Genomic DNA, 11,134 nt, shown 5'->3' on the forward strand with positions numbered 1-11,134 from the left:
TTACAGTGCATGTGGCCAACCCAGGTTTCCTGGTACTCCAGATGGTTTCCCCAAGCTTGCCAGGGGTGATTCCTGAGCACAGAGCCAGGAGTAAGACCTGATTGCTTCTGGGCTTGACCAAAAAAAACATAAAATAAAATAAAATCCTAGAAATTCTTATTTTTATTAAAATAATTTTATTTAGCTAGTATCTTTTCGCTTTGTCACCCATGTAAGAACTAAGAACTGAATGTTGAGCCAGAGAGATAGTCCAGTGGGTAGGGTGCTTGTTTTGCATGCACCTGACTCTGATTTGATTCCCCAGCCACCCACGTGGTCCCCGAAGCCTCCCCAGTTGTGATCCCTGAGTGGCAGAGTCAGGGGTAAGCCCTGAGTACTTGTGGGTGTGGCCCCAAACAAAACACAAGTAAAAAGAATTGAATGAACCTCAAATGTATATTTTCCCTTTCCTTCTATTCCCAAACCAAAAGAAGTATTACTAAAATATTTTCATTGTGCTTTCCATATCAAGTAATTCTGTCCTCTTAATCACCCTGAAAAGTAGATCTTCATTTTCTTCATTTAACTGACAAGGAAGGTCTCAGAGCTGTCACTATCCTTATTCAGCTCCACTAAGCAATGAACATTGATGTGGCATTGCTAACCTCTTTAATGCTTCTTTAGGGTGTGCACGTGGCAGATACCCAACAGCAAGAATCATACAAGGGATGGTATGAGATGTCCCCAGAGCACATTAGCACTCCATACTAACTGAAAACTGTTTGCAGTGTTGTCTTCCCCACCCCTTCCCTTTTCAGTTTTGAAGTTGGTGCAATGACTCAGCGGTTGCACACATGCTTGGGTGTGGTGTGGTGGGGTCATGCTCTTTGCCCCTGTGTTTGGGTATTTCTTTTTCAGTTGCAGTACTTGAATGGGGCACATTTATTATTATTATCATCATCATTATTATTATCATCATCAGAGAGTCTCTTGCCCGCATGCCTGGCTGTCTTCCCCCGGGGGCCCCTCGGAGGGATGGGCTTCAGCTTCCCTCCCCACCCCGAGCAGAGCTCCCAGTGGCCGAAGACCACCGGAACCTAGCGACAGCCATGCTCGAGGCCCCTCTCCACACATTCGGACAGGCCTTACGCATGAAGGTGCCAGCAGAGAAACACAGGTGTGTGTAATCCCATCAATGGCCAACATCCAGAGACAAAAGCAAGCTCCCAGAAGCGCGAGGCCTTGTAGCCTACTTTTCCCTCTGGGAGAAACTGGCAAGCTTCTGAGAGTTTCCTGCCCACATGGGACAGCCTTGCAAGCTTCCCATGGTGTATTCATATGCTAAATCCAGTAACAAGCTGGATTTCATTCCCCTGACCCTGAAAGAGCCCCCAGTGTGACATCCTTGGAAGGGCCTAGTCAAGAGAGACTTCTAAGATCTCAGGGAAATGATGAATGAGAGGTTACTGAGCCCGCTCAAGAAATCGACGATTTAACGGGATTTCGTGATTCGTGATCATCATCATCATCATCATTATTACTTGATTATTATGATTATTACATCATCATCATTATTATTATTATTATTTGCTTTTGAAGCCATACGTGGCTGTACTCGGCTGACTCCTGGCTCTGTGCTCAGGGATCACTCCTGGAGGTGCTGAGTTGGGGAGCATATGTGGAACCAGAGATCGAACCCGAGTCAGCCACATGCAAGGTAAGCACTTTACCCTTGGTATGACCTCCAGTCCCACGGATGTTCAAAGTTTACACACACCAGGCTGCTGTGTGGTCAGAAACTGCTATCAAGCCAAGGAGCTCAGATAGCAAAACCACTGACACAGAGAGCAGAGCTGCCAGCATCATGCACAGTATGTGCCTCAGCACCAGGGACAACCCCCCACACTCACTTTTCTAAATCAGATGCATTAGTCTCTGAGCAAGTGCCTGGGCCACAGCAATGCCTTTTCTGAACTTAGATAATAAAATGATCTATATTGTCCTCATCGGCTCAGCATTCCACAATTTTCATTTTTCAGCTCAGTTGAGATCACAGATGGTATTAATACAGAAGGATTAGCAGATGGTTTCTGGTTGAACAAAAACTATTTGAGATGTAGGAAGAGAGCTGGGTTAATGTGGCCTACGGTAAAAATATAGCATAAATAAGCTTAACCAGGGGTCAGAGTGATAGTACAGCAGGTAGGGTGTTTACCTTGCACGCAGCCGACCCGGGTTCAATTCCCAGCATACCATATGGTCCCCCAAGCACCGCCAGGAGTAATTCCTGAGTGCAGAGCCAGGAATAACCACTGAACATCACTCGGTGTGACCCCAAAAACAAAATAAAATAATAATAAGCTTAACCATCTCCAACATGTCTATGCAGACAGATAAATAAATGTGATGCTAAAGAACCTAGAAAAACTCACAAGCTGATAGAATAGTTGATAGATGCAAAAATTTAAAAATATTTATATATATTAAAAATTTTAAATATGCACATACACAAACATATATATATAAAATATCCCTTAATGTGACCTAATTAACTGAAAAAAGAATATCAATAGAATGACTTGTCATATCTCTCCAACCCTCAACTTCTTCATTCAAAAATTTTGTGTGTGTGGTATTTGGGCCACACCCAGCAGTGCTCAAGTGACCACATTTGGTACTAGAGATTGAACCTGGGTCAGCAAGGCAAGTGCCCTATCCTCTGTACTCTCTGTAAAGTCCAGTCATCTGTGTGTTATGGATTATTTATTCCATGTGTTCGCTGCTTTGAATACAATTATATTATTAGACATTTTTGCATCCATAGATATTTTTTATTTAAATCCTTATTAATGGAGACTTTTAAGCAGTATCTATAATATTTTCTAACACAAAGCCAATATCCTTTCTCAGGATAAAACACACTTTGATACTTCTACAGGCCTATTGAATTCCTTAAATTTTATTTTATTTTATTTTAACTTTTTTATTAATCAATCACCGTAAGGTACAGTGACAAACTTATGAACTTTCATGTTTGCATTTCATTCATACAGTGATCATTTACATCCCTCCACCAGTGCCCATTCTCCTCCACCAATGTTCCCAGTATCCCTCCCATCACTCCCACCCCATCCCCCACCATCCCACCCTGCCTCTGCGGCAGGGCATTCCCTTTTGTTCTCTCTCCTTTTGGGTGTTGTAGTTTGCAATAGAGGTATTGAGTAGCCATCATGTTCAGTCTATAGTCTAATTTTGTCATGAATCTTTCAACCCAAGTTGGTCCTCCCAACATCCTCTACTAGGTGTTCACTTCTCTATCTCAGCTGTCTTTTCCCCCAACCTGTGAGGCCAGTTTCCAGGTTGTGGGGCAGACCTCCTGGTTCTTATCTCTACTACTCTTGGGTGTTAATCTCCCATTCTGTTACTTTATATTCCACTGATGAGTGCGATCTTTCTATATCTGTCTCTCTCTTTCTGACTCATTTCACTTAACATGATACTTTCCATGTTGATCCATTTATATGCAAATTTCATGACTTCAACTTTTCCAACAGCTACATAGTATTCCATTGTGTAGATGTACCTAAGTTTCTTTATCTAGTCAACCCTTCTCGGGCACTCTGTTTTTTTCCAGATTTTGGCTATTGTAAACAGTGTAGAAAAGATATCATTTCTACTATACCTTTTTGCCTCTCCGGGATATATTCGCAGGAGTGGTATTGCTGGGTCAAATGGGAGCTCAATCTCTAATTTTTAGGGAAATGGCCATATTGTTTTCCAAAAGGGCTGAACCAGTCAGCATTCCCACCTGCAGTGAAGGAGAGTCCCTTTCTCCCCATATCCATGCCAATACTGGTTGTTTTTGTTCTTTTTTTTTTTTTTTTTTTGCTTTTTGGGTCACACCCGACGATGCACAGGGGTCACTCCTGGCTCATGCACTCAGGAATCACCCCTGGCGGTGCTCAGGGGACCATATGGGATGCTGGGATTCGAACCCGGGTCGGCCGCGTGCAAGGCAAACGCCCTACCCGCTGTGCTATCGCTCCAGCCCCCTGTTTTTGTTCTTTTGGATGTGGGCCAGTCTCTGTGGTGTGAGATGATATCTCATTGTTGTTTTGATCTGCATCTCCCTGACGATTAGTGATGTAGAGCATTTTCTCATGTGCCTCTTAGCCATTTGGATTTCTTCTCTGAGAAATTTTCTGTTCATTTCATCACCCCATTTTTTGATGGGGTTGGATGTTTTCTTCTTGTGGAGTTCAACCAGTGCCTTGTATATATTTGATATCCCCTTTTCAGATGGGTATTAAGTGAATATCCTTTCCCATTCCATAGACTGTCTTTGTAATTTGGTCACTGTTTCTTTTGAGGTGCAGAAGCTTCTTAGTTTAAGATAGTCCCATTTGTTTATCTCTGTTTTCACTTGCTTGACCAGTGATATGTCATCTTTGAAGATACCGTTAGCTTCAATGTCGTGGAGGGTTTTTCCGACCTTGTCTTCAATGTACCTTAGGGATTCTGGTCTGATGTTGAGGTCTTTAATCCATTTTTTTTTCTTTTTGGATCACACCCGGCAATGCTCAGGGGTTACTCCTGGCTCTGCACTCAGGAATTACCCCTGGCATTGCTCAGGGGACCATATGGGATGCTGGGAATCGAACCCGGGTCGGCCGCGTGCAAGGCAAACGCCCTACCCGCTGTGCTATTGTTCCAGCCCCCTCTTTAATCCATTTTGATCTGACTTTTTTACATGGTGATAGGTAGAGATCTGAGCCCAATGTTTTGCATGTAGCTGTCCAGTTTTGCCAGCACAATTTGTTAAAAAGGCTTTCCTTGTTCCACTTTATATTTCTTGCTCCCTTATCAAAGATTAGATGATCATATTTGAGGGGGGGGTGTCAGAATATTCAACACTGTTCCACTGGTCTGCGGCTCTGCCTTTGTTCCAGTACCATGCTATTTTAATTATTACCGCTTTGTAGTAGAGTTTGAAGTTGGGGAGGTTGACTCCTCCCATTTTCTTTTTCCCAAGAATTTCTTTAGCTATTCATGAGGGCTTATTGTTCCATACAAATTTCAGGAGTGTTTGCTCCACTTCTTTGAAGAATGTCATGGGTATCCTTATAGGGATTGATTGAATTTGTACAGTACTTTGGGGAGTATTGCCATTTTGACAATGTTAATTCTTCCAATCCATGATAAGGGGATATCTTTCCATTTCCTCATGCCTTTTTTTTATTTCCGGAAATTGTGTTTTGTGGTTTTCTTTATACAAGTCCTTTACCTCCTTAGTTAAGCTGATTCCGAGGTACTTGATTTTTTGAGGCACAATTGTGAACGAGATTGCTTTGTTCATGTCACTTTATTCTCTCTCATTATTTGTGCATAGGAAAGCCATGGACTTTTGGGTATTGATTTTATAGCCTGCAACTTTACTATACAAGTCTTTTGTTTCTAAGAGTTTCTTGGCAGAGGTTTTAGGGTTCTCTAAGTATAGTATCATATCATCTGCGAATAGTGAGAGCTTGATTTCTTCCCTTCCTGTCTGACTGCCCTTAATATCTTTTTCTTGCCTAACCACTATTGCAAGTACTTCCAGTACTATACTGAACAGAGGTGGAGAGAGTGGGCATCCTTGTCTCATCCCTGATCTTAGAGGGAAGGCTCTTAGTTTTTCCCCATTGAGGATGATGCTTGCCATAGGCTTGTGGTAAATGGCTTTGACTATATTGAGGAAAGTCTCTTCTATACCTATTTTGGTGAGAGTTTTCATGATAAATGGGTGCTGGATCTTGTCAAATGCTTTATCTGCATCTATTGATATGATTATGTGATTTTTTATCTTTACTTTTGTTGACATGATGGATTATGTTGATTGATTTCTGGATGTTAAACCATCCTTGCATCCCCGGGATGAATCCCCCCTGGTCATGGTGTATGATCTTTTTGATGAGTTGTTGAATTCTGTTTACTAAATTTTGTTGAGAATCTTCACATCCGTGTTCATCAGGGATATTGTCCTGTAGTTTTCTTTTTTTGTGCTGTCTTTGTTTGCTTTTGGTATTAGGGATATATGAGCCTCATAGAAACTGTTTGGGAGGGTTTCTGTTTCTTCAATTTCCTGAAAAAGCTTGAGAAGAACAGGCAATAGGTGCTTTTTAAATGTTTCTAAAAATTCACTAGTAAATCGGATTGCTTAAATTTTAAACTCTCTTCACTCTTACTAAATTTTACATTTGCAGGATTTCTATACCTCATGTAAATCTTAAATGCATCAACACAGAATTGTTCATAATATTAACTTTTTAAAGTTATATATCTGCAAAAAGTATTATTTTATTGATTTATCAATTTTACAATTTTGTGAAATTCTAGGAAATCAATCCATTCACCTATATGTATAGTTGTCACCACCTCCACAATGAGAGAGAGAGAGAGAGAGAGAGAGAGAGGTAAACTCCAAATAAGATGAAAAACGTAGTGCTGGAGTTGATGGAGTGATAGGATAGTGAGCCAGGAGTAACCCCTGAGTATCACAAGGTGTGGCCCCAAACTAAAACCGAAACAAAAACAAAACACAAAAAAATAAGATAGAGGTATTGTACAGTGGGTAGGGTTCTAGCCTTGCACATAGCCCACCTAGATTCAATCCCCAGGACCATATTTAGTGCCCTGAGCACCACCAGAAATGATCCCTGAGTGCAGAACCAGATGTAAGCCCTGAGCACTGTCAGATGTGGCCCAGCAAACAAAAATAAGGGAACAACAAAGGTTCAAAGTAACCAGAATGGAAGATTTTGCCTATAGAACCAAGCTTACACAGGGCTGGGTGGGCTAAAGGGGGTCCCTGGGACATGGGTGGGGGAAAGCAGGCTCTCCAGTGGTGGCTATGATGTTGAAATGTTGCATGAAAAGTGTGACAATATTGTAAATCCTAGTATTTCAATAAAAATGGTTTTAAAGGAAGAGGAAAAAATATTTTGCTCTAGATGTGGTATATTTAGCTGCCTTCTCCCCATACATGCTGAAGAAAAGGAAACATATTTTTTGTTTGAGCCCCTTTATCTGAACTCCATAAAGACAAGTTCTTTATCAGCTTGATCTTAGTCTTTTGACAAATTCTATCATGAATGGATGTTACATTTTGTTTAAAAGTTTTTTCTGCATCCATAGATATTGTGTGATTTTTTTCCCCTTTAGTTTGTTGGTAGTGTGGTTACTAGTGTTAGTTCAGTGTGTTGCCTGACACAGTGTGGTTTATAATGCCGAGACTTCTTGCATTCTCTGAATGCACTCATGTGGTATGACTCACTAATGTTTTGTTGTGAAAGTTTTGTCTATGCACATGATTGGCAGAGTCTGTAGTGTAAACAGACCTTTCTAGACCTAAAATAAAGCCACATTTGTGGCTTGCCATGCTAGAGGACAAAACAAAGACTTTTGTGTCCCTGTAAAGGTTCTGTTTAACCAGAAATGGAGAGCATTGGGTCCAACAAGTCCCCCAACACCACACCAACTCTAGTTTGCTCTATACTTACTTCCTTTTCCTTATTTAGTCCTCTAAAGTCTTCCATGTTCTCAATGTGGTGACTTGGCTTCGGAAAAGTTGTTTGTCCTTGTCAACAGAAAACAAATATTTGACTTATTTTCATCATTTAAAAAAAACAGTTATTAAAAAATAAAAATAAACAGTAATTTACAGTCTGAGGGGGTGGTACAGGGGTAAGATGTTTGCCTTGCTTGCAGCCAGCCCGAGTTCAATCCCTGCAACAACATGGCTGGGCACCCCCAGCACTGCCAGGAGTGACCCCCTGAACACGGAGCCAGGAGTAGCACCTGAGCTACAGGGGGTGACCCCCACAATTGCACTCTAATCTTCTTTGTTTGATTTTGCATTTGATAAGGTAAATCTCATAAAATGAGTCTCATTGCTGAGCAGCTTTTAATATGTTTTTGCTTGAGGAGAAAGTAGAGTTCAGTGCCACTGCCAAGAGCTCGTATCTGTGTTCATAAACAGCAAAATTGTGGCTGCTTTTGGGGCTAGAGCATTAATACAGCAGGTAGGGCACTTGCCTGGCATGCATCAATCCAGGTTCAATCCTTGATATCTCTTATGGTCCCTCCAGGAGCATGCCAGCAGTAATTCCTGAGTGCAGAGCCTGGAGTAACCTCTGAGCATTGCTAAGTGTGACAAGAAGGAAGGGAGGGAGGGAGGAAGGAAGGAAGGAAGGAAGGAAGGAAGGAAGGAAGGAAGGAAGGAAGGAAGGAAGGAAGGAAGGAAGGAAGGAAGGAAGGAAGGAAGGAAGGAAGGGCTTGCTATGTCCTTCTGTTACTTCATAACATTATTGAATGTCCCTGAGTACATATAAGCTATCAGTTGTGATTTTATTTTTATTTTTTGGGTTTTTTTTGGGGGGTCACACCTGTCAATGCACAGGGGTTACTCCTGGCTCTTCACTCAGGAATTACCCCTGGCGGTGCTCAGGGGACCATATGGGATGCTAGGATTAGAACCTAGGTCGGCCGCGTGCAAGGCAAACACCCTACCCGCTGTGCTATCGCTCCAGCCCCCAGCTGTGATTTTATAAGGACCAGAGCTGATGTAATCATGATTTATCTTAGACATTACTTAATGAATACATGATAGTCACAGAATAATTTGTCTCATATTTGGGATAGAAAGAAACAGCAAGAAAATAACTTGCTAAAGGCAATAGGAATGAAGAGCATGAGAATTAGTCATCAGTGAGAAGTGGACTACTAGGAAAGAATACTAGGACAGTGGTGGTGGAAAGTGGTCAGTCTGAAGTAGGGCAGGGTGCTGAAAAGAGGTGAAAGTGCCTGCAGGCTGGGGAATGAGAGGGAAACTAAGGACATTGGTGGAGGGAAGTGGGCACCGGTGAAGGGATTGGTTGTTGCCTGAAAATCATGAATAACTATGTAGTTCACAGTGAATCATTTAAAAAGTTTTTAATAAATAAATTTAAATGTGCTTCGTGGGACTGGAGAGATCGTTCAGCAGGCAAGGCTCCCAAACATTATTTGAATTGAATCACCATGAGATACACCCAAGCATATTTCTTACTGAGGTATGAAGTCTTATCTTTCCTTTTACTTCTTTCTTATAAAGTGTTTGAGTGGTTGAGAAAGGGGTGATTCACATTGTCTTTATGAAAAATCATGTTATGGAATCTAGAGAGAAGAGCATGATGAAAGATTAAGAAAATAAAATATTTGATATTTGAAAAAATTGTTTGCCTCTTGAAAAACACCAGTAAGAAAATAAAAAGTCAAGATTCCAGAAGTAATTTGCAACATGTCTATCTGATAAATGCTTTACATCTAGCATAGAAAGAGCTCTTACAACTAATGAGACAAGCAAGCTAGTTATTTTAAAAAGCAGAATAGAGATAAAATATTTTAAAAGTCAATTTGCGAAATAAACATATAGTAATGTTCAATGACATTAATCACAAGAGAGATGTAAACTAGAGCCACAATGAGGCACCACATATTCACTGCGAATGGCTATTTTTAAAGTGTGGCAATACCAAGTGCTAGTGAGGATATCAAGCAACTAGAATGTTCATCCATCTACCTTATGGCTTAGCAATGCTACACCCAAGACAAAAGTAAACACATACCCAAAGACTTGCACATAAATATTCATAGAAGCATCATTCATAATAGCTCAAACCTAGCTGTGTCTTCTATAACCTTCAACAAATGAATGAAACAAGATAGGGTATATTTATATACCGGAATACTAATCGGCAATAGAAAGAACAAAACTACTGATATACTTCCACAGCACAGAGAATCTTTTTAAATTGTACAAAGCAAGAAATGCCAGATACAAGATGATACATGCCATATCACTTTATATAAAACATATGAAAAAGCAAAAGAAAACAAGTTAAACTGTCAGAAAGATCCATGATTGCAGAGGGCGCAGGGCAAGAGAGCAGAGCCAAATAGGCAGAAGAGCTTTGGGAAATGATAGACACATCCTACATTTTGCTTGTAGTTGTACAATTGCATACATTGGTCAAAACTTCTCCAACTATCGGGGCCCAAGAGACACCACAGAGTTTAAGGTGTCTTCCCTTTAAGCAGCCAACCCAGTTTGAATCCCCTGAACCACATATTGTCCCCTGAGTATCTCCGGGGATCACTACAGAATGCAGAGCCAAAAATTAGCACCTAGCTGTGTCTTATATACCCTTCAACAGATGAATGTAACAAGGTGGGATATACACACAAACTCTCTCTCTCTCTCTCTCTCTCTCTCTCTCTCTCTCTCTCTCACACACACACACACACACACACACACACACACACACAGAGTAGCTTCTCCAACTATAAACTTAAAATGGGCACATTGATTCCATGTAAATCAGATCTCAATGATATTAAATTAGAAAGACTATATCGGTGTTTGGAAGACAGTCCTAGTAAATGTTTAAGATCTTTGCTAAAGATGTAGTTACCTCGCTTATCTCAGGGAAGACAGTGAGGTCACAAGTGAACAGGGGACTTAGGTGAAGTCCAACATTTCTGTCCTTCAAGTTATTTGATTATCTCCCTCTTCTCCAGCTGTTCAGAGTGGATGAGCAGTATCAGTATCATAGGTGTGAAAATTACCCTGATACACTGTGCTCAGGCCTGTCACTTCCACTTATGTGGGTCTGTCTTGAATTCCGTTTCACAAAGACATCTGAGTTTAGTGTCTTGAAAACTATTTTGTGTAAGGACATCATATTTTATCACTTAAATCACTTAAATATTCAAGCTTTAATTCATTATAGTGGCTTTGTACTGCTGCCTCTCTATGAGCAATAGTACAGAGGTTTCTAATTTTTTTTAAAAGAACTACCATATACTTATGGGGCTAGAGCAATAGTACAGTGAGTGGGATGCTTGCCCTGCACACATCAACCCTTGTTCAATCTCTGTCACCTACGTGGTCCCCTGAGCCAAGAGTAACTCCTGCATGCAAAGCCAAGAGAGCCCCTAAACACTGCCAGGTGTGGGTCCAAAACAACAACAAAAATAAGTCTCATTTAATTCATTAATACTACTCCTTGATATCTATCTATCCTGAGAATACAAATACACTAATTTGGAAAGATACGGGTGTACCTGTATTTGTTGT

Source organism: Sorex araneus, chromosome 1, assembly GCF_027595985.1.
Source record: "Sorex araneus isolate mSorAra2 chromosome 1, mSorAra2.pri, whole genome shotgun sequence".
Lineage (NCBI taxonomy): Eukaryota > Metazoa > Chordata > Mammalia > Eulipotyphla > Soricidae > Sorex > Sorex araneus.